The sequence below is a fragment of the Arvicanthis niloticus genome, chromosome 7, assembly GCF_011762505.2.
Source record: "Arvicanthis niloticus isolate mArvNil1 chromosome 7, mArvNil1.pat.X, whole genome shotgun sequence".
Lineage (NCBI taxonomy): Eukaryota > Metazoa > Chordata > Mammalia > Rodentia > Muridae > Arvicanthis > Arvicanthis niloticus.
Genome location: NC_047664.1, coordinates 41,461,709 through 41,486,545, shown reverse-complemented (window position 1 = coordinate 41,486,545; position 24,837 = coordinate 41,461,709).

The following is a 24,837-nucleotide window of genomic DNA, read 5'->3' as shown; positions in this document are numbered from 1 at the left end:
GTTTCTGGGTTTCGAGAGGCAGACCAAATCAGTACATTAAAATCTGAAGTACTTCTAACCAGAGGCAAAGGGTAGAGATCTACACAGTATGATAGGAGCCAACACATTGGCGGCATGACGTTTTCCTCACAATGGGATAACAAACTGCTACAAATTTACTTGCTTAAAAACAGACAAGTTCTCAGTTTTGGAGGCAGGTCTGAGATCCGGTGTGGGTAGGGCTGCCTCCCACTGAAGGATGCTGGGAGTCTCTTATCTCTTTCCGCATCCCAGCACAGGGAGTCCTTGGCCACACTTTTGTTAAATCATCTGTCTTGTCTGCCTTCCCCGTCAATCTCTGTCTTCATGTGGCCTCAAAGAAGGACCAGTCGTTGGGTTGAGGGCCCACCTTAACCCAGTACTTCAACTGACTGAGTTGCAAAGACCCTATTTTCAAAAAGGTTATATCCTGATCTTGGAGTAAATGTGAATTTTGGAAGGGCATTCCAGTACAAATAGTAACTAGGGATTTTTTTTGAAGATTTATTTTTATATATGTGTGTGCATATTTTTACTTGTGTGCATTTACTTGTGTATCCACCCAGCCCAGAGTGGGTATCAGATCCCCTGGAGCTAGAGTTACAGGTTGTGATCTGCCCAGTGTGGATGCTGGAAACCTAACTCAGGTCATTTGCAAGAGACATGCTCTTACCTGCTGACCCATCTCTCTAGCCTGAAAATTGTTACACAGGATCAGTTTTGTTTTTGAGACACAAAGCCTTGCTGTGTAGCCCTGGCTGGCCTAGACCTCCTCTTATGTAGACCAAGCTGGCCTCAAATTCAAAGATCTACCTGCCTGCCTCTGCCTCTGAGTGCTGGGACCATGTCTATGCCACTACACCCTGCTACAATTTTAATATGTCAAGTTTGCATAGAGTCATATCAAAATATGTTTTAAAAACAATTACAGAATTGGTATTACAATTGTCCAAACTGGCCCAGTGAGTCAATAGAGCCAGTAGAAGTCTCTTCGGGAATCCCCAGTCTCTGGCTGGGGTGTGGCTCAGTTGGCAGAGCGCTTATCTAGCACTCAGAGAGATCTGGGTTCTACCTCCAGCTCCTTAGAAGCTACTCAAGAGATAGAAGCAGGAGGACCAGAAATTCAAGGTCATTCTTGGCTACATGGTCAAGTTCTAGGCCAGCCTGGGTTACATGAGACCCTGTTTCAGAGAGAGACAGAGGCAGAGAGAGAGGTGATAATTCTGTCATGCCAGGGTAAGGATCAGAGTTTGACTCCCCAGAACCCTTGTAAATATCAGATGGGCATGGGCATGGTGGCTTGCCTATAATCCCAGTGTGTGAACGGCTGAGACGGGGTCTGTAGAGCAAGCTGGCTAGCTAGACTAGCCTTATTGGAGAACTCCGGGTTCAAACGACAGACCTTGCTTCAGAGAGTAAAGTGGACAGAGATGGATGAAGGCTCTGATGTCAGCCTTAGGCACATACACAGAAGTACATGCAAGGAAAGAAAAAAGAGAGAGAAGGCTATCTTCCATGGACCTCAGAACCCCTCTTTTCACTCCCATTAGTGTGGTTCCAGTCGTGCTGACTAATCTAGAAGTCTTTAGTCTGGAAGGGGAAAGAGGAAAACTAGTCAAGCCTGGGTCAGGTTAAATGTATATTACAGTTTGGACAAAATATTTCTCCGTGGTCAATGTGTTAATGTGCAGAACTGACCAAGATCTGATCCAAAGGCTGACAGGAAAAGGGACAGGTACAGCAATGACAAGGGAGATGCAGATGTCACACACCCCAGTCACTGCCAATGCCTGTGACCAGGTGAAGAGTCAGAGGGAGCCAGAATAGGAGTGACTGGGGACAACTGTTACCTCAACCACAGGGCAAGGTGCCATCTGCAGCAAAGATGGGAGGAGACTCACGTGCTGCAGCCATGTGAAGCATGAGGCTGATTAGGGGGCTTCCTGTATAAGACAGTTTGTAGTAATTATCAGTGTGGTGTTGAGCCAGTGATAGGGGCCAGCAGAGCAGAGGACGGACATGGGGATGACTGTGAGAGCTGACACTGCCCACCAGTAGGCAAAACGGGGGAAGCATAAAAGAAAAGCTTGATATTTTTCTTCTTTAAAAGTAAAAAACAGCCAGGCAGTGGTGGCACATGCCTTTAATCCCAGCACTTGGGAGGCAGAGGCAGGCAGATTTCTGAGTTCGAGGCCAGCCTGGTCTACAGAGTGAGTTCCAGGACAGCCAGGGCTACACAGAGAAACCCTGTCTTGAAAAACCAAAATAAATAAATAAATAAATAAATAAATAAATAAATAAATAAATAATAAAAAAAGTTAAAAACGTATGCATACGTGTTTATAGCAACAGTTTTCATAACAACCCGAGGGTGGAAACAGCCCAGATGGCAGTCAGCGGGTGAGTGGATCGACACCTCTTGGAACATGACAGCATCCAGCCACAGAAAGGAATGAAGGAGCTCCCACTCAACACAACCGGACGAACCTCACAAAGGCTGCTACGCACAGTTAAAGCAGCCAGACACAGAAGGCCACGCTGTTGGGGGTGCTGTGAGCTAGCCAGGGTCTGGTTCATGCTGGGGGGGGTTGGGGTGGTGGTGCTGTGAGCTAGCCAGGGTCTGGTCCATGCTTGCCAAGTGCTCTGCGACTAAGCTCAACTCTAGTGCCACGTGGTTCCTCCTCTCAAGTGGTGGCCTGTACCGTGTCCTCTCCCATATTCATACATAGAAACATGGACTAAATGTGAAAATATGTTCTTTAAAGAAGAAATTGAGGTGGAAGAAGATAAATGCGGGGCCCTAATCCTGTATGTACCTTTTAAGAAGGTGAACAACAGGGAGGATTCTAACCTCTTCCAGAAAAGAGGCAGCAGAAGAAATCAACCTCGCAGGCACTTTGATCTCCGACTGTGAGAGAAACACACCAGTTGTTTAAAGCTCACAGTGTGTGGCATTTTGTGATGGCTCCTGGTCATCTTAGAGGCAGACAGTAGGTCTGTGTTCGTCAGAAGAGACAAGATGGAATATGATGAAGTGAATGGATGCTGGAAACTTTACCTGGCTGACTCAGAAGTTCTGAAGCTAGAAAGAACTGGTGTTCAGATCCCAGCACCCATGTACTAATTCATAGTTCTCTGTAACCTAAGTTCCGGCTGATCCTATGCCTTTTTTCTGGCCTCTGTGGGCACCAGGCTCACATGCGGTATACAGACATACATGCAGACAAAATTCCCCCACACACGTAATAATAATAAAACTCTTTTTATTATTATTTTTGAACAATCAGAGGGGAGCACTCTTACATGTTGCCTGGGTCTTATTTTTTTCTCTGTTGCTTGTTGGCCTATTTTCAACAAAAGTCATGAGTGGGTTGTTGACGAAAAAACACAGCTCTCATCATAAAGGGAATAAGTCATAGCTTGTTCTGGAGCCATCTTGAGCGACCTTGGCCCAGGAACACAAATGTAGGTGAGTAACAAATTCCATGTTCCCACATGGAAGCAGTTTCCTGGGGTCTTTATAGTTCTACAGAGCAGAGAAAGCTGTCAATCAAAGCAAGTTTACAAGACTTTGGTGGCTATATCAAAGAGTGGGGTACAGCAAGATGGGTTCAAGACTCTATCTGCTGGCAACCTTAGCTTTTGGATTGGTAGAAGCTAGTTGCCTGTAAGTCAATAGTTTTTTGTTTGTTTGTTTGTTTGTTTGTTTGTTTTTGTTGTTTGTTTTTCGAGACAGGGTTTCTCTGAGTAGCCCTGGCTGTCCTGGAACTCACTCTGTAGACCAGGCTGGCCCAGGCTACAGACCTTGCCCATAAGTTTCTACTTTAAACTTAGTTTGGCAGGGAATGGTAGCTTAGTAGAATTGGGGAGAGGGGTTAGACCAGCAGGAAGTAGCAAGGGTCTAGTGTTTCCTGTTCATTTGTAGCCTGCCCTAAGCTGACTCCTGGCATTCTAGAAAATGAACCAGCAGATGTTATTTCTAATAGGTATGCACTTGTAATCCTAGTACTGGGGAGGTAAAGCCTGACAGATCCCTTTGGCCCCGTGGTCAGCTAGACTAGCTTACCCGGTGAGCTCCAGGCTCCAGGCCAATGAGAGATCTTGCCTGAAAAGAAAGAAAGAAAGAAAGAAAGAAAGAAAGAAAGAAAGAAAGAAAGAAAGAAAGAAAGAAAGAAAGAAAACAAAGAAACAAAGAAAGACAGGAAGAAAGACAGGAAGGAAAAGAAAAGAAAAAAAAAAAAAGAAGTGAGGCAGTTTCTTTAAACAAGGCAGGAATACATGTTTTCATTTTAGTCCTAGGTGTGGGCTGCTGCAGACTGCCCACAGCAGCTGACTATGATTTGCCTCGTGCTCTAGCCAAGACCTGGTTTTACCAGCTGCAGATAGATAGTTGCTGTGACTGTGAGATGTTTGGAATTCTGGGAACTTTTCAGGGGGTATATAAATGCTAGGGCCCCCCAAAAGGCGTGATGGGTAGTTGTTGGTCATTGTGGGGGCAGGTTGTTTGTAGTTTGTTAGTAGTTATGCTCAAAGAAAAAACAAGACAAATTAGATTCACAGATTGCTTGCTCTCTCTTTATCTTTCTTTCTCTCCTAGCTAGTGATAATGGATGAAACTGGGGGTCAGGGGGCTGGGGATAAGCAACAAGAAAAAGAAGAACCCACAAAGTACAAAAAGTCAGCCTCAGCGAGCGTCTGGAGCAATGGATCAGTGGTAAAGAGCACTTTACTGCTCTCGAAGAGGACTGAGATTAAGTCCCAGAGCCCAAAGGCTGTTCACAACCACTTGAAACTCCAGTACCAGGCAACCTAACACCCTCTCCTGACCTCTGAAGGCACACAGGCGGTACACATGCATACATGCAGGCAGAACATTTACACACATAAAAAAAGTAAATGTTTCTAAAAAGTTGATGACATCTGTCTGCACATGCACACGCACACACAGTACATGAATACTAACTATGCACATAAGCACAGCACATACACACATACACAGCACATGTACACACAGCACATGCACACACAGTACATGCACACACAGCACGTGCACACACATACATACATACACCATATGTGCACATGCACACAAAAATAAGTAGGAACCAATGAGATAGCTCAGTGGGTAAAAGCCCCTGCTCCCACACCTGACAACAGGAGCTCCATCTGCAGGACCCACAGGGAGTGGCCCAGAGAAAGGACTATAAGAGGTGTGGGTGTGGGGCGTGGTCAAGTGGGAATGGGTGTGTTCAGGGAGCACATGACACAGGTTGTGAGGGTCTTGCTGAGCAGCAAGACAAGGGGCAGGCCCACCAAGTTGAGTACAGGAGAAGGTTTATTGCAGACAAGACAGAGAGCATAGCCAGAGGTAGAGACATCTGGGAGAATCCAGAGCGAACATGACCCTGAGCTGGGTCATTTGTGGAGAGGGGAGAAAAGAGGAGAGAAGAGAGCCAGGAGACCAGGAGACTAGAAGCTTAAAGGATAAAAAGGACCGGCACAGCCAAATGGCTGGATTATATAGGATGAGCAGGAGAATGGCAGCCCAGCCCTTGGAGTTCAGGGTAGGGGACATATGCCAGCTAGATACTTTAACAGGTAGGGGCTGAGAGATGCTGGGAGAACACAGTGGCCAGGTCTAGTTTGATATGTTTAAATAGGCAATCATGGTTTGTTCTCAGGTTTGAGATCTACCACCTCTCTCTCTCTCTCTCTCTCTCTCTCTCTCTCTCTCTCTCTCTCTCTCTGTGTGTGTGTGTGTGTGTGTGTGTGTGTGTGTGTGTGTACTGTGTGGGGCACACATGTGAGTATAGGGATATAGGGATGCACATGCCAATACATATATGTGGAAGCCAAAGGAGGCTTTCCAGTGTCTTCCTCTATTGCTTGGCACCATATTTGTTTTGAGACAAGATATCTCCCTGAATCCAAAACTCACTGTTTTGATTAGCCCAGCTGGCCAGCAAGCTCCCATTTTCTGTTTGTTTCTGCCCTGTATATGGGGGAGGGGAGGTGTGGGGGAGCAGCATGTATAGGATTACAAGCAGGTGTGACTATGTGCCAAATGGGTGCTGGGGATTTGAACTCATGATCCCTGGCTTGCATAGCAAGTATTCTTGTCCATTAATCTATCTCCCTAGGCTTTCTATCTTACTTTCTGAGTCAGGGTCTCGCCTTGAGCCTGGAGTTCATCTATCTGCCAAGGCTGGCCAGCCAGCTCCCGGTAGTGGGGTTATAGCTGTGTGCTGCTACTGCATCTGGCTATTTACATGGGTGCCAGGTGTGGAGAGTGACCACATGACTGCTCCGTGGAATGGTTAAGAGGAAGGTTTTCATTGTAGATATGAGAGGGAACAGCGGGAGGCACCTGGAAGAGTCCAGAGCAGAGAGGAGTAGACTGAACATGGCCAGCAGACAGGACATGGCCAGGGCTCTGTGGGACAGGAGAATAGCAGAGGAAAGAGAACAGGAAAAACACAGTGAGAGAAGCACAGTGAGAGGAGGGAGAGAGAGAGAGTGAGGGGGTGGGGAGGGAGAGAGAGGGAGGGGGTGGAGAGGAAGAGAGAGAGTAAGGGGGTGGGGAGGGAGAGAGAGGGAGGGGGTGGGGAAGGAGAGGGAGGGGTGAGGAGGGAGAGGGAGGGAGGGGGTGGGGAGGCACATAGGAGAATGAGTAGCTGTGGAAACGGAAGCCCTGAGCTGGAGGAGTTTAGGGTAGGGGAGGAGGTAGGAAAGGAGGATGGGAGCTTTGACTTTGAAACTGGTTCTTGTGATAGACCAAGGGAGCCTGAAGCCAGCTTGGGCTTTGATATGCTGATAGGTACCATGGTGGCCATTTGTCCCTTCTGTCAGAGGTAAGGAAATGACGCCTTTGGGCAGAAGGGACTCAGTTTCCTTAGTTCCTGAGGAATGCTGAATCTCCATTTATCCTGCAGACATCCTATAGTCCAGGTTGAGTCCTTTCTGGTTATTTGAACTGCCTTTTGGAGTTTCGTTAGGACCCAACACTGGGGATCTGAACTCAGGCAGTCACACAGGAGGAACTTTGTTAACAGACACACACACATGTGCACACACGCACATGCACGCACACACACACATTTCATTGTATTTTTCATTTTTGATCTTCATTTCTTTTAACATTTATTTTGTGTGTGTGAAGGGGCATGAGAGTGTCAAGGTGTGCCGCAGAGATTAGAGGGTGACTTTTAGCAGTCAGTTCTTGCCTTCTTCCGTGTGGGTTCCAAGCAGTTTTCTCTGAGCCGCAGGCTTGGCCGCAGGCAACCTTCATCGGCTCAGCCATCTCACCAGCCCCTGATTTGTTTTTAAAACGCTTCCTGCTGGAATTTGAGGTCAGAGGTCCACAGGTGAGAAGACAGATGTAGACGCTGTTACTTTAGAAAAGCTTGAGAAGAACCAGGGGATTCTTGGGCACGGAGAGGGGTGGGCTATGAGCTGTGGGACTCAGGATGAACCCAAAGGAATGAAGCAGGGTTTCATTTTACTCTGTTTTCCATAAGTAGTTTGTTCTTAGCATGTTAGGTGGCACACACATGCGACCTCCCTGGTGCGTTGCCTGGCATGGGCAAGTGTTGGAGTTACCTAGAAGATAGACAGAGGGCTGGGACTGGGAGAACCGAGTCCTAAATGCAGCTTGTCTGGTCTTGTTTGAACAGCCAGGCAAGCTGTTGTAAAGCCATAAAGCCGTGAAAAACTCAGCTCCTGCTTTCACAATAGGCCTCCATTTTAAAATTACAGAATGTCTTAACCTTAGGGCAGAAGGTTTTTAACTGACAGACAGTAATGAGCTCAGTCCAGGGCCTGCACTGTCGCCAAGGAGTTAGAGATGAGATAAGCAAGAAAATTGCGGCTGTGTCCATGGTCACTGTGTCTCCTGTTGGTCAGAATGTCCCTTTGTGGTTAATGTCCTTGAGGATTTTACAATGATACAGATGGCTCTGAATCAGAGAAGTAAAGGCTCTGGGCACTTCCCACACAGGCATTCACGCAGGGACTGCAACCTCAGATGAACTCAGCTTCACTGCGGTGTCATTTATTGTATGACTTTTTTTTACCGTCTTCCCTTTGTGAGCTTTTCTAGAGGATAGTGGAGGTGGGGTGGGGGGACTGCCCTAAAGGGAAAACAGGGTCCACTATGATTTGGGAGGGACAAAAAGATCACCTTACCTCATGAATATGCTACCCGCCTAAGAATTATTCATAACACCTTCTTTAAAATCCAAAATGCAGAATCCACGAAGCTGCTGCTCAGTTTGGGATCCCCTGCTCCAATCTCTGTTCAGAATGCTTGGTTTGCTTTGCCAAACAACCTGTGTCTCTCAAGCTGTGTCTGTCTCTCAGCTGACTTCTTTCCTCTGAGAGGACAAAAGCCACTGGAGGCCCACATCAGCATATGCACAGCTGACTTTAGGCTACACTTTCCTGATAGGGCGCTCTGCTGCCTTAGGGCCCTGGTGGGCTAGGGAAGGAAGGGTGGAGCTAGGCTCCGTTGAAATGGTCAGCCAGGAGGCATTTTCCAGACTGGCTCATTGGAGTGGGCTTTACCGGGATTAAGGGTGGAGAGCTCCAACTTGTTCCAGTGTTCTTTAGCTTGAGAAACTAATGGCAAGCAGCTCCACACAAATGATCAAAGCCACTGCCAGGAAAGTGATTATGATATGTGTGTGTGTGTGTGTGTGTGTGTGTGTGTATAAATATATATATATATTTTTTTTCAAAACAAAAGGTCTCCTTGTTTATCATCTTTATTGACTGCTTTAGGATGTAGTTACAGGCCTGAAATAGGAAGAAGCTCTGATCTGCAGGAGGGCAAAAGAGGAAACACAGATCTCAGAGTAAGACAGGCCTCCCGAAAGTTCTCAGCACCTGAAGATCAGACGGGTCACCAAGCATGTGACTGTGACCAGAGAATTCCAAGGTAGAGAAAGCTCTTCCAGAGAATTCTTAGGGGTGACCCAGCAGGTTGGTAGGTCTATAAATTGATGACAACAGACCTATGGGTATAGACACTTTGCTGGTGAACAGATGCTCACAGATGAATTAAGAGTTCAAGGTCAGCCGGGCAGTGGTGGCACACGCCTTTAATCCCAGCACTTGGGAGGCAGAGGCAGGCGGATTTCTGAGTTCGAGGCCAGCCTGGTCTACAGAGTGAGTTCCAGGACAGCCAGGGCTACACAGAGAAACCCTGTCTCGAAAAACCAAAAAAAAAAAAAAAGAAGAGTTCAAGGTCATCTTCCACTAACATAATAACTTCAAGGCCAACCTGGGCTACATGAGGTGTGAGACCCAGTCTCAAACAAACAATTCCTGGGTGAAGGAAACAGAAAATGATTGTCCCACCGAGTACAGGAAGTCCTAAGGAAAGAACAGGGGGCTCTGAAGGAGGAAGAGAAGGGAACAGGCATTAGAGTTTATGTAGAATTGTCAGGTGATGACATGTCAGATGTAGTGACCTTTGGGTGAAGGTAGATGTGCGGAGAAATACATCCAAGTAAAAGTGTTCCAGGCAGGTGGGCTAACCTGGGGTTAGCATGAGACCCAGGGCAGCATGGGAATCAAGATCAGAGGAGGCACTCTCTGGAATGTGAGTGACTTAAATAGCAGGTGAAGGACTGGGGACACTCTGAGGAGCCTTAGCAGGACAAAGCAAGGAGAGAGCAGGGGGCTGTGATGTACAGCGGGAAGTCACAGACTGCACAGGGAAGGTGTGGCTCAGGCTCCAGCAGGGAGGCCTTTGGAGGCCTGAGCAGGTTGTTTTTGAGTGGCCTCCCATCCTCATGGGGAGCCACTTTAGAAAGTGAAAAGTGGGAAAGCTTTCAGACTCCAGCTCTAGGCTAGAGCCGAGCTCCTAACAGACTGCCCCACAGAGGGGACAGTGAAGGTCAGGCCAAAGTCCAGATGGCCTGAGAAGCCTGACAATGTGTTAGATGAATAAAGTAAGTAATTACAATGAGTGATAACGAAGGCCCGTGGAGGGCAAGAATAGGCAGTGAAGGCTAAAGTCTTCCCGTGACCTGACAGAGAACTGAGTGTGATCGTGTGAGACCCTGCTACTCCCACTGAGGACCCGTGGACTCTGGGATACACCTGGTGGTGTGGGAGTGTCCTGGAGCCTAGTGATGGACTGCTGTGCTCTTGGCAGATTCATCTGCACGTTTGTTTGTTTGTTTGTTTGCTTGCTTGCTTGTTTCAAGACAGGGTTTCTCTGTGCAGCCCTGGCCGTTCTAGAACTCACTCTGTAGACCAGACTGGCCTGGAACTCAGATTTGCCTGCCTTTGCTTCCTGCCTCCTGAGTACTGGGATTAAAGGTGTGTGCCACCGCCACCCAGTTTATCTGCACATTTGATTCAAAAATATTTTTTAGTTTTTAAAATGAATACCAATGGCCAAGGCAGTCATGCCCTGTGGCTGCTTCCGGCTCTGCCCAGCCTCTAGGGCTGTGCCATTCAAAGCTAAAGTGCAGTCAAGGCTTAGACAGGTTCAAGCGCAGTTACTGGTCCTGAAGTATAAGAGCATGCCACACTGCATCTCTGACAGGCTCCCAGGCAACGGCTGCTTCTGAAGTGAAAAGTGATCTGAAACCCTTCAGGAGTCAGAGTGAGGGGCAAACAGACAGGGAGGATGGAGAAGTCAGCAGCATTTGTGATGGTGGAGGTCAGGGGATGACACTGAGGGTCACTGGTGTGAGTAGTTGGAGGTGAGCAGGCCTCTGACCTGCCTCTGCTGCCCTGTGACTGAAACATTCGCAGAAACAATTTAAGGAAGAATGCATTCTGGCTTCAAGCCGTCATTGTGAAGAGGGGTGGTCCTTTGAATGAGGATGGCCCCCATATGTTCATGTATTTGAATGCTTGCCACCACCCCACCCCACCCCCGCCCCAGCAGTTGGTGGAACTGTTTGGGAAGGGTTAGGAGGCGTGGCCTTGGTGGAGGAGGTTTGTCACTGGAGGATGGGCTTTGAGGTTTCAAAAGCCCATGCCAGACCTTGCAAGCTCTTTTTCCCTGCCTCATGGTTATGCATCAGAAGTGAGCTCTCAGCTACTGACCCCGAGCCATGCCTCCCTGTCTACTACCGTGCTCCTTGCTGATGATCATGGGCTCTAACCCTCTGGAAACATGGGTCCCAAATCAAATAGCTTCTTTTAAAAGTTGCTTTGTTCATGATGTTTTGTCATGGCAATGGGAAAGTAACTAAAACAGGGTCCATGTTTGTGGTGGGGATGAGGGTAATGGTGGGGATAGGGGGTAGGGGTGGGGTGGAATGTGGGATGAAGTCGGGGAGAGGTGGGGTGGGGTGAGGGTAGGTGGGGGTAGGGTAGGGGTAGGGTGGGAGATTGGGGTGGTGAGGGTTGGAGTAGGGTGTGGGGTAGGGGTTGGGGTGGGGATGAGGGGTGGCGTGGGGGAAGAGGGTGGGGTGGGGGTGAGGGTTTGGGGTGAGGGGTGGGGATATGAGGTAGGGTGAGGATAGGAGGTGGGGGAGAGGTAGGGTGGGGTGAGGGTGGGATGGGGGTAGGATGGGGGTGGGGTGGGAGGTTGGGGTGGTGACGAGGGGTGGGGTGGTATAGTTTGTGACACCTATTCTCTTGCTCTGCACATTCCTCGATGGCTCCTTTTCAGCGGTGCTGATGTCATCAGGTCATAGCCCCTCACAGCAGCACTCCCTTCCTTTGCATGCCTTCTTGGCCACACTGTGTGTCCTTTTATATCTTTCTCTTCTCTCTTACTCTTACTTCCCACTGTAAACCTGGCTGAGAGCAGCCACCAACAATCACGTCGGGGCCTGGCTGCTGAGCTGTTTAGAAGTCTCCTCTGCCTAGTTAAGTACCCTGTTACTCTTGAGTTAAGCTTCACTCAAAACTTCAAGACACAGACTGAAATATAGAGCAGCTCCATGCTGGCATGTCACGTGAAGACTCTCCAGTCCACTTCCAGAGTCCTTGCAGCCATTGAAAACCTCAGGAATGTGGCCTTCACGCTCTGAATTTCTATTAACATTCTGGACTTCCACACTCCCACCAGCAAAGTCCACTGAGGTCTGCCGACAACATCCTAGAACTTCTATAACCTCAAACTCCTCCAAATCTCCTAAGAGGCACAGGGTCAGGCTTGTTCAAAGCAACAAGGACACTCTTGGCACCAATTTTCTGCTTCTGCATCTATCCGTGTGGCCAGAAAACTTGGCAGAAAATAACATAAGGAAGGAAAAATTTATTTTTTATGAATTTTATTTTTAAAAAACTTACAAAGAAGCATGTATTTTGGGTCACAGTCATGGGCCTTAGTCCATTGTGCCAGAGTTTGTGATGGTGGAGTGTGTATGGAGCCACCTGTGTACTGGAACAGAGCAGGAAACAGGCAGGAAGGCCAGGCTACAACCTTCAAAGCCTGCCACTAGAGATTCACCTCTACCAGCTAGGTCTCACCTTCTGAAAGTTCAATAACCTCCCAGAACAGCACCAGCCACTGAGGAACAAGCAGGGGAACAGGCATCGGCAGCATCAGTCTGTTGGGGCTGGAGGAGTGGCTCAGCAGTTGAGAGCACAGACTACTCTTCCAGGTGACCAGGGTCTGATTTCCAGAACCCACATAGAAGCTTATACCCATCTGTAACTCAACTTCCCAAGGATTCGTTGCCTTCTCCTGGCCTCTGCACACACCAGGCACACATGGTACACAGACATCCATGCAAGCAAAACACCCATATACATAAAATAAATTTAAAATTTTAATTTAAAAAAAAAAACAAGCCCATGAGAAATGATACAGATTCAAATCTTACCCAGCCCTGTGCCAGACCCAAGCCTTTAACTGAGCCCCACAGATCTCAGTGGCCTACCTTTCCTTGGATCAGTGGACCCAAGCTTTCACTCCATCCTCTGAAGCTGCAGCCAGGGGTACAGAAGCAAGAATCTTCATCATATGTATCTATACATCCCTCCAGAACATTCTAGTCAAGGCCCATGTGCTCCTTCCCACTCTCCACTTTCTCTGAACAAGTGTTCTGAACTCTGAGGACCACAGTGTCCCCAGCCCTGCTTGGGACCTTCAGATACAGCCCTTGTCCCCAGCTCAGTTCTCTTCTTGTGAACCAGGCCTGTCCCACTAATTTTTCCACTGCTGCTCAGTCCTTTTCCTGGTGTGACCTTTTCTAAAAACTATTTATTTATATGTGCATATTTGTATTTATACGTGTGAATATATACACGTGTGTGTGGTGATGCACCCGTGAGCACACACATAGTGCAGAAGAAAGCATCAAGGTATCCGACTCTAGCTAGCATCCTTCATCTGTCTGAGGCAATGCGTCTCCCTGAACCTTGGGATTGTATTTTCTGAGCCAGACTAGAATTCAACAAGCCCCAGTGACTCTCCTGCTTCAGCCTTCCTCAGTGTTGGGGCTATGTACAGGGCACGTACAGGACACTCAGCTTGTAAATGGACACTGAGATCTCAACTCTGGTTCTCATATTGCACAAAGAGCACCCTTAACCACTAAGCTATCTCTGCAGCCCCTCCTGGTGCTATCTTGTGTACCCAAGTTCCTTAGTGAATAACCATGGGCTCATGAGTCATGTACTATAGGCTCTTTCTCCAGGGTATACTAGAGAAGGCTTGCACTTAGGCTGCCTGCCCATCTGGCCCCACACGGCCCTCTGTGGACAGTTGCTAGCTCAGTGTCAGCCCCACGCTGGCAGACACAGTTGACAATCTAAGGAAGATCTCACTGTTGGGGCAGCTCACTGCTTTGCATCTTGGGCTGAGTCTGTCATGCTTTGCTTCTTCCTGCCCAAAGCTGCAGTGACAGCTGCAGCCCCTCCCCAACCCAATGCTCACCGAATGAACAATGGTCCTCTCAAAATGGGCAATGTTGTCACAGTCTCCTTTAGCACACTGGGTGCTGAGATAGACATATGAATAACCACTCCTCCTACCTTCTCTGTTGACCAAGGCAGTGGTCCATGGCAAGGACTGTGTTCTTGCTTTGGGAAGCTTTGGCAGCATCTCATACTTAGCCAAAGAGCAGAGCACTGAAGACATGCTGGCCGCCAGCCAGTCAGAAGGAAAGCAGCATCCCTGGTCTTCCCTTCTCACAGCCTGCCTCTGGCCCCTTATATGTATGGCATATGTATGAGGAGGTAAGAGCAGATTAAGTTACAGCCTGGGCTTCTGCATCTGTGAGCCGTGCCACCCTAAGAGAGGACCTGTCTGACCTTCAGGAACCTCCCTGTGTTTTAGTCAGGGTTTCTATTGCTGTAAGGAAAAGCCATGACCAAAAGCAATTCAGGGAGAAAGTGTTTGTTTCAGCTCACAACTCTCAGGCCACAGTTCATCACTGAGGGACATCAGGGCAGGAACTGAAGCAAAGGCTGTGGAAAAACATGGCTTACTGGATTTCTCCCGATGGATGGATCAGCAGAGCCACCAGCCCAAGAGAGGCAACAACCACAGTGGGCTGGGCCTAGCCATATCCTTCACTAATTAAGAAGATGCTCTACAGGCTTGCCTACAGGCCAATCTGATGGAGGCATTATCTCAATTGTGGTCCCCTCTTCTTAGATAACTCTAGGTTGTGTCAAGCTGTTGTAAAACTAGCCAACACCCATAACATGGCCAGGCTGGTGGGAGACCTGACATCAGTTAAGGAAAAGCTTTCCAGTAAGGAATGGGGTGACAGACTTTTTTATGGGCTCTGTCCCAGCTCTACAGCCTTGGGAAGTGTACTCCTGTTGCTTACCCTTATTTGAAAGAGTAGAGAAGAAAACATACAGGTCTTGGCTCCAGGGGAAGCATCTCAGATGATCTAGCACTGTATAGTGTGTGTCTGTGTGTCTGTGTGTCTGTATCTATGTCTGTGTGTCTGTGTGTGTCTGAGTGTCTGTATCTATGTCTGTGTGTCTGTGTGTCTGTATCTATGTCTGTGTGTCTGTGTATGTGGTATGTTTATCTCTTTCTCTGTGTGTGTGCTGTGTGTGTCTATGTGTGGTGTGTGTCTGTGTATGTTGTATGTTTCTCTTTCTGTGTGTGTCTGGGTGCTATGTTTGTCTGTGTGTGTGTGGTGTGTGTCTCTGTGTGTGCTATATGTGTGGTGTGTGTCTGTGTGTCTGTGTGTATATGGTATGCCTGTCTGTGTGTGTGTGTGTGTGTGTGTGGTGTGTCTCTGTGTGTGGTATACGTGTGGTATATATGTCTGTCTCTCTGTTTGTGTGTGTGTGTGTGTGTGTGTTGTCTCGGTGTGTGGTATATGTGTGGTGTATATGTCTGTCTCTGTGTGTGTGTGTGTGTGTGTGTGTGTGTTTGTGTGTATGAAGCCACACCTGCGCTAGGAGGGTTGAAGTCTCCACCTAGCCAACAGTCCCACCATCTGGAAGATGAGAAACAGGATGTGTATCAAGACAACCTGGGGCTGGACCTGGCAGGGATGATGGGATAATGGACACAGCAAAGACTGGTTTTGAACTTTTGCTCCCAGGTATCTTGGAGGTTTTGTTTTTGTTTTTTGCTTGTTTTTCTTTTTGTGAAGAGTTCATCAAACCCAGGTCTGAAAGCTCATTCTATGGAGAAGCCGACTTTTGAGAGTGCTGTGAGCTGGAGAGAGAAAGATCTCTTTCCATGGCCAGAGCACTGCTCCCAAGCCAACGCCTTGGCTCCAGGGTGGTTGAGGATCTCAGATAAGGGATAGGACAGAGGAGAGAGATGGGGAGACTAATGGAGGTGTGAGGTATGTCCTGCCTGGAAGTCAGTGGAGATATGTGAGAATCTTAGCCCTTCCTCTTTTGATTTCTTTAATGACCTAGATTTTTCAGTGTCTTTAGCCTGGAAGAAGACGAGAGAGACTGATCAAGTCTAGATCAAGCTAACCATGTATTACAGTTCTGGACAAAACATTTCTCAGTGACCAATGTGTCTACATGCAGAGCTGACTCGGATCTGACCCACAGGCTGAGAAGAGAAAGGTAGAGATGCTGACCTCACTCTGCTGCAGTCACGGCAGATGCCTCTGTGTGTGTGTGTGTGTGTGTGTGTGTGTGTGTGTGTGTGTGTGTGTAGAGTCAGTGCTGGAAGCAGAAGCAGAAGTAACCTAGGCAACAATTATCCTCACACCAGAGGAGTGCCATCTGTCATAACCTGGGGTGGGGGGCAGGGCGGCACTGTGCTGTCCAGCTGCCAAAACGAGTGACCTTTGCTCCGTCTAAGAACCAGTGGTGCTGGAGGGCTGGTTTGGGGCTTTCCTCTATGAAGCCCACACACAGCTCTCTCATCTAACTGCAGACTTCTCTAGCCTGTCCAGGCAGCAGTGACCAGGACACTGGCCCTTCGCCTCTACTGCTCTCAGTTCTGCCCCAACTGCCCAAGACTCTAGGAAAATGGCCCATCTTAGGGTTCAACCCTTTTTCTAGCTTTGAAAAGCTCTGTAACACAGACCCCTGCCCTATGAGTCTTCCAAGCTCTGCCACCCTGCTTCTCCGTGTGGATGTTCTTCTGAGAGTCGCCACTATGGTGAGCAGGGCAGAGGCTCCTGGGTGCAAATGGGGTTGAGGTGTAAACTGCCCCTCTGAGTTACAGGGCTGCCCTGTTCTTTAACCGCCCACTGTTCCCTCTCAGATATTTCTCAAGTTGACCTAAACTCTGGCACTTTCTGACATAGTAGGGAGGTCCCCGTTATGATTCAAAGATGACTCCAAGGGGCCACATAGCACAGACTCTCCCAGGGATAGGCTTCAGAAAGTCACAACCATGCCTTCTATTGGGTCCTGTTGACCAAATGGGGAGTGACAGAGTTGTTGACCATCCCACTCTGTGTCAGTATAAGGCTGGCCTTAGAAGGAGCCGTGGGGCCTCCATCTAGAGCAATTGTCTTTGGCTAAAAAGAGCCAAAAAGAACCTGAGAGGAAGGAAAGTCCACACCAGCATCATGACAGAGCTGGAGACAGCCATTTATCCAATCATCAGTCTTCAACAGGTATGCAGCCATCAAGGGCAGCAACTGGAGGCTGGGGTGGGGGTTGGGGTGAAGATGCTAATAAAGAGGGAGCTCCCAGGTCTCCTGAAGGTAAGGCCAGGCAAAGATGACACTGTGGTAGCAGAAAGGACAAAGGTCAAATCCATCAGCTGTTACCCATAGTGCCAGGAGGAGGGGAGCAGATCCTGAAAGGTGTAAGCACAGCCAATAAATGGCCCTATGAGTCCTATGGAGGGGACACTGGAGTGCTTGAGGCCAGAGGGCATGCTCAGAGGGAGCCCAGGAGCAAGGCATTTGTCATCAGGGGTCTTTCCATGTAAGGCCAGGATGGTGGGATTCCAGCCACCAGCATAGTGGGATCCAGGGAGATCCTGAGGTTGTCTGCTAGACCCTCAGAGCTTTCTGTCCCCAAGACTTCAGCCTTGTAAAGTGTGTCTCCTCCCATCCCAGGTCCCCTGTGACGTGGTATTAGTGGAACTAACATGAATAAGGACAAGAGAGGTCTATTCCTAGCTGTTCTACTCACCCCCAGCCAGCAGCCTCCCTTCAGCTCAATGCTCAGGCAGGACCCCAGAGCCAGGAGCCTTCCAAGAAGCCAGAAGCCTGCCCACTTCTGTTCTGGGTGGCCCATAGCAAATCTAAGCAGAGTCTCCCACCCTCCAGCCTCCTCTCTTTGATCTTCTCTATCCACCATCCTCACCCCTTATTCCCCAGCACACAGCCCTTCTGTCATCTAAGAGGTCCTCATAGATGGACAGATGGACGGATGGATGGATGGACATTGGCAGTTGAAGATGAAAGTCAGAGTAGTCATGCTTGAGTGTTACCCATACCCCAGAACATCGTATTTCTGTCCTCAGCAGAAATGCAATGATGACACATTTTTACAATAAAATCCATCTGCTTTGTTTTATTACAAGTGCATTTGTAAATGACAGAAAAATGCAGAAGCATGGAGAGAAAAAAATGAACCATCTTGAGTACTGACTTTTTTTTTTTTTTGCTTCTTTTTTTTTCTTCCAAACAAACATTGTTGTGAGCAAAATTCTGATTAATATGAAAGTTACTATTGTTTGGGGCTTAATATAATAGTGTGAATTCTCTAAGTCTGGGCCTTTCTGCTTTCTGAGGAGAGCCACCACATTGCTGACTTGTGCACAGGGCATGGGATGTTCCGGTGATCATCAAAGTTTGAGAAATCTTTAGGGAGAGAGAGAGAGAGAGAGAGAGAGAGAGAGGCACGCGTGTGCACATGTGTATGTACGTGGGTGTACACGCATGTCGAGGTCAGAGGTTAACCTCAGGCATACTTCCTCAGGAGCTCCCACCTTCAGTTTTTTAAAATGTTTCTTTATTTCTATTCTTTGACAATATCATACATGTATTTTCATTTTCAAGCCTGTATTCCCCTCCTTGATTCCCTTCTCACTGCCACTGAACCCCTCTTCCAACAATTCCTGCTTCCAGGTCTTTTCTGTATGCATGTGTGACCCCATGAGTAGGATTGTTTGCACAATTCTCGGGGGGAGGTTATTTACTGGAAATGGGCAGTTTGCCAGTGGCTACATAGCTGAAGGAATGGCTTCCCTGCCCCCAACACTGTCGACCACCAGTAGCTCCTTAGATAGGGCTGGGCCTCATGAGCCCCTCTCCTGTCCATGATGGGCCTCACCTTGTGCAGGCCTTATACAAGAAAGCATGGTCCCTGTAACTTCATAAGTGTAACAGCCATGTCAGCTTTTTTTGTTTTGTTTTTTGAGACAGGGTTTCTCTGTATAGCCCTGGCTGTCCTGGAACTCACTCTGTAGACCAGGCTGGCTTCGAATTCAGAAATCCACCTGCCTCTGCCTCCCAAGTGCTGGGATTAAAGGAGTGTGCCACCACCCTCCAGCACCATGCCAGCTTTTAACAGCACCCTTTCCTCCCATCCTCTGGCTCTTACACCCTCTTCTGTGATAGTCCCTGAACTTTTGAGGTCATGTGTCCCAGTAGGACTGAGCACCCAACAGTCACTTACCCTCAACAAGTAGGCCAGCTATGTGTCTCTCCATTGACCTTTGCCACTAGAGAGAAGCTTCTCTGACCAAGGCTAAGGGCAGCACTCGTTAGCCTGAAGGTTGGCTCCTCTGGACTCCCTGCCTCTTTGTTGTTGTTATTGTTACTGTTGTTGTTGGGATAAGGTCATTGATCAGGAACTCACCAACTAGGCTAGACTGGCTGTCCAGCAAGGACTCCTCCATCTCCATGTCCCTGGTGCTAGGGTAACAAGCACCTCCTACCATCTTCAGCTTTTATATGTGGGTTCTGGGAATCAAACCCAGATCCTATGGCAAGCACTTTATGGACTCAGCCAGCTCCTCAGCCCTGGTGCAGGTATTCTGATATATGTGGGAAGTCTAGGTGGATGGGTGTGTCCCTCTACTCTCTGCGCGTTGACTTTACAGCCTCCCCTTACTTTGCCATTCCAACTTGCTATAATCAACACCTGCTTCACAAGCACAGCCATGGCTTAGTGGGTGGTCTGGACTCACACGTTCTGAAAAAGCCATAGGAATACAAAATGTTCCAGACCTCAGCTGAATTACTAGCCCCCGGATGCTGACGCTCAGATCTGTCCTCGGTTCACCTCTCAGCAAGGATGGTGTATCAGCCTTAACTATCACATGATCAGGCTTTTAGAGCCTGCACCAGGCTTGTCCTCTCCAAAAAGACCTGAGACCTTAGCAGGGTGCTGAAGCAGAGAAGAACGGGGCTTCTGTGCAGGTTCCTTGGGACCCCTGGTCTGTTAGTCTTCATCACTAACAAACGTTAAGTGAGGCAGCTCACTTGTCTTATAATTGTGAAGCCTGCAGGCTTGTGGAAAACAGATACTCCATTGGAAGCACAGTAGAGGGGCTGAGGAGATGGCTCCATAAGCAAAGAGCACATGGGCCTGAGTCGAGATCCCTAGCCCCTCATAAAAGCCACATGTGAGGGCTTGGGACATGGACCAGCAGCTAAGGTTAGTTGAAGTCTTTGTCACACCATTCAAAGCACCTCACAGCCTACATACACCAGTGTATCTTTGTGTGGCCAAGGTGTGGCTGGACTGCCATGTGGCTCACTTGTGGGCTTTTCCCCTCCCCTCTGACCTCAAGGCTAGAGCTGACTGAGGCTCAAGTCCCTCTCTGCATCCCTGTTGCTGACTCTAGGGAGGGCCTCCTCTAGCTGGAGATGGCACAGAAGGCCTGAACAAACAAACTTCTTAAAGAACTAGACACTAACAGAGATGCCCAGGTGGATTTCAGTGAGTTCATAGTGTTTGTGTGGCTGTGCTCACCTCTGCCTGTCACCAATAGTCAGTATCTGAGGGAAGATGCCAAATGATTCAGAAAGATGATGTCTGGGAGGCAGGATTCCTGACAAAGTCCCCAGGACGGCCTGGCAGTGAATCTCCGGCTCCCAGAAAGTACTTGCTAGCAGTTACTTCCTTGGGCTGAGCTGGCCTGTGTCCCTCTGGTTAATAAATGCTTACAAAATGCTCATGGGCTCAAGGAATCCAGATGTTTCCTTTAAACCTTGAGGTCTTTGCCCAACAAAGAGACACTTCACTGGAAGAACCCAGCAGGAAGGACCCAGCAGGCCATATGTATAGCCATCCACATCACAATCTCATTTTGCTGGACACATGGCTCTGACACACAACCCAAGCTCTGCAGTTATTAAGATGGCTGTCATTGAGTGCTGGCCCCACAGCCACTTGAAATGTTTGTAACTGGTGCTGCTTATAACTGTTTTTGAGAAGGGCTGGGTGCACCTGCTGGCAGACTGAGAGACAGCACATTACAAGTGGGGTTGAGAACAGCCAATGGATCACTGTTCTCACCTAGGACAGTGTCCTGACACTATCTTTGGAAAGCAGAGAGTGGCCAGGGTGAGGTCACAGAGGAGACACTGGTGACTTTGGCTTCAGGGCTTTCCCCATCCTCTGAGCAGCCAGCATTGAAACCTGTGTAAGCATTTTGAAGAAACCCTGAACTTCAAGAGGGCATGGTATGGGGGCTACCCATGCCAGGGCGGAGCTGCAGACATATCCATAAAAGGGATAGCCTGTGGGTTGGGTACACAGATCTCAAGGTGGATGGCAGGTGATGTTGAAAGGTCCAGGACTCCCCAGAAGGGAGGTCCACTTAAGTCACAGGATAGCACGCACCCAAAGGACACACGAGAGACCATCTTGCTGTAAAGTACATGAGGTGGTTTATTATATCAGAGCTCTGGGCCAGCCCATATCCCCATATCTCACATAGGGAATAGAGGGACTGACCCCGTGGCTCAGGGGTCATATATAGGGCTTATATATGGGCGGGGTGGGGAAAAAGCGACTCACGGTGCACAGGATTGGTTGTTTTACTTTTTTTTTTTTTTTTTTTTGAACACTAGCAGGCCGTACCATGGAGGCAGGGTGTAGTTCCTCCCTTGGCCAGTCAGTTTCTGGGATGTTCTTAACAGGCCTTTGTCTTGTAACTCCCCCTCCTCTGTAACTAATTAGATGGGCCCAAACCTGCTGGCAAACTTTAACTATTTAGGTTAGGGAAAGGGCCCTGTTATTATTATTATTAGTTTCGGCCTATTGTTTGAGGCTTGATTCACATTCACCTGGAATGTGTCCTGGGGTGGTGAAAATCTTACAATGTCAACGTGACATGCTGGGACCTAAAGGACGCACCAGAGCAGAGCAGAGCAGAGCAGAGATTGTTCTTTTCTCATGCTGCTTAACAAGTCAGCGGCCATGCTGTGGGTGGCAGCCTCTCCGCCTGTTAATTTTGGGAGGAGGTGAAAGCTCAGAAGCTGCTGCAAGTGTCAGGGCCCTCCTTCACAGTGGAGCCTTACTCAGGCCTGAGGTGAGGTCACCTCACCTGGCTCCCCCAGACTCTGCCCTCACCCTGGGTATGGGATTCAGCAATTGATTCAGAGAGGCAGGCCATGCAAAGGTTGTATAGGTATTGCAACAGGATGCAGGAGGCTTCAGCTGAACTAGCTCTTGGAGAAGTCTTCTGGAACTGGGTCACTGAGGGGGGCTTCTATACTTTCCAACTAAGCCCTAGAGGGATGTTGCATAGAAACTGCAGTGTGTCACCTCTGCTAGCATCCTTCTCTGGCCTCTCTGACTGGGCCTGGCAACTCCTACCCTCTCTCCTTGTCAAGACACAGGGCCATCCTCCTCTTCCTCCTCTTCCTCCTCTTCCTCCTCTCCCTCCTCTCCCTCCTCTCCCTCCTCTCCCTCCTCTTCCTCTTGGGACAGGGACATAAGTATACCTGACTGGCCTCAAACTCTATGTATCTGAGAACAAGCTTGAGCTTCTGGTTCTCTAGCCTCCACCTAGAGTGCTGGGGTTACAGGTGTGCTCTGTCACACCTACTTTATGTGATACTGGGGACAGGACTCAGGCTTCATGTATGTCAGGTCAGTACTTAACTGAGCCACACCAATAGTGCTAAGTAAGTGTGGTAGTCTGAATGAGAAGGACCCTCCCCGCAATACACACACACATACCATAGTTTCATATATTTCAATGCTTGTTCCCCAGTTGGTGGAATTGTTTGAAAATAATTAGTAGGTGTGGCTTTGTTGGAAATATGTGGGCGGTGGGCAGTGTTGAAGTATTGATATATCCCTCTCCCTCTCCTCCTTCTCCCTCTCCCTCTCCCTCTCCCTCTCCCTTTCCTCCCTCTCCCTCTCCCTTTCCTCCCTCTCCCTCTCCCTCCTCCCTCCTCCCTCCTCCCTCTTCCCTCCTCCCTTCTCCCTTCTCCCTCTCCCTTCTCCCTCTCCCTTCTCCCTCTCCCTTCTCCCTCTCCCTTCTCCCTTCTCCCTTCTCCCTCCCTCTTCCCCCTCTTTCTTCGAAATGTAAGCGCTCAGGTACTGCTCCAGCACCATGCCTACATGTTGGCAATCTTTCCCACCATGATAGACTCATACCTCTTAAACTGTGAGTGAAAATAAAACCTTTCTCCCTTAAGTTGCTTTTGTCAGGATACTTTACCAAACAACAACAAAGTAACTGAGACAAAAATAGAAGAAAGAGACTCCAACCTCCAGATCAAAGGCTTTGCAACATGGTTACTCTTTTCTCCTCTGTGGTCTCAAGTACTGTGGGGCACTCATGCATTTCACACATTGCTGTTGGTATAAACTACTGGTCTCCTGTTTTACTTGTGGGCTGTAGTCTGTTACTATTTATGGGGGCTTGAATAGATTCGGCCCCCATAGATTCATGTGTTTCAATATTTGACCATAGGAAGTGGCACTATTAGGAGGTGTGGACTTATTGGAGTGGGTGTGGCTTTCTTGGAAGAAGTGTGTCACTGTGTAGGCAGGGTTTGAGGTCTCCTATGCTCATGCCCTGCCCAGTGTGGAATCAAAGCCTCCTCCTGGCTGCCTGCAGAAGACAGTTCCCTTCTGCTACCTGCAGATAAAGATGTAGAACTTTTGGCTCCTCTAACACCATGTCTGCATGTATGCTGTCATGCTTCCTGCCATGACGATAATGGACTGAACTTCCGAAACTATAAGCCAGCTCCAATTAAATGGTTTCCTTTATAAAAATTTCCTTGGTCGTGGTGTCTCTTAAGAACAATGAAACACTAAGGCACTATTATGTTATTATTGTTATTTTGATTATCAAATTGTCACTAAGCTAACCAGTAGATGGCCACTTAAGCTGTCATTTCTATGCTCTTACCTGTGCCCAACATTCTTTGACATGCTTTCCTTGCCCTGTCTCCAGAACAGGCCTTTTCTCTAAGCAGTCCTGAGTCCCTTTAGTGAAATATGGTATCTAAAAGCCAAGATCTTAGAGGTAGGTTTGTTCCTGGTCCCTCTCAGTGGACAGAAGCAAGGGACATTTGTAGGTATATACATAAGTTTCTATCCACAAGCAAACTTCTATATTCCTCACATATATTGAATTCCAAAAACTTAGCACTGAGCCCTCCATCCTAAGCAATATCACAGGGTTCATTCTACATGATAACTCCCCTTTGTCCTTCACTCTACTCAAGACTCTGGGCCCTTAATCTTCCCCTTAAAAGATTCCTTCCTTATCTTCCACATGGTCATTTCCAAGTCTGCCCTCTTCAGTTATTACCCTGGTCTTCCTGGTTCAAGCAGCACCATGATGCTGTCCTTGCTCTACTAAGTTTGACACCTAGAATACCTCTGAGAACTGGCTCCTCCCTCAGCCTGGGCTGATTTCCCAGGGAAGATTTCTGTCCTGTACTATAAGCTCTCTACGCGGCTTACAATGTTACCACTAGGGATACTCTCCCCACCTTGATCATGGGGATCTGACACTGATGGGAATTCCTCTACAACCCATTTGGACTCTGGGCCCTGATCTGGATGCTAAGCCTTACAACCTCTCATCAGAATACCTTAGACATGACCATGTGTGAGAAAGGGGTACATACAGCTGGTCTGTCTTTTTCCTGTATTTTACATTTGAAGATTGTATTAGTTTTGTTTCTTGTTGCTGTGATAAAATAACATGACAAATCAATTAGAGAGTCAAAGGGTTTATTTGGCTCACAGTTCCAGGAACAGTCCATTATGATGAGGAAATAAAGGTGGTAAGAGTGAGAAGCAGCTAGCCATATCAAATCCACAGTCAAGAGCAGAAACCAATGAATTAGTGCATGTTTGCATATACCCAGCTCGATTTCTCTGTTCTCATATAGTCCAGGGCTATCTGCCTAGGGAATGGAGCTTCCCACAGGTGGCAAATCTATCCACTTCAATTAATGTAATCAGGACAATCCCTCATAGGCCAACTCGATCTAGACAATCCTGAGACTCTCTTCC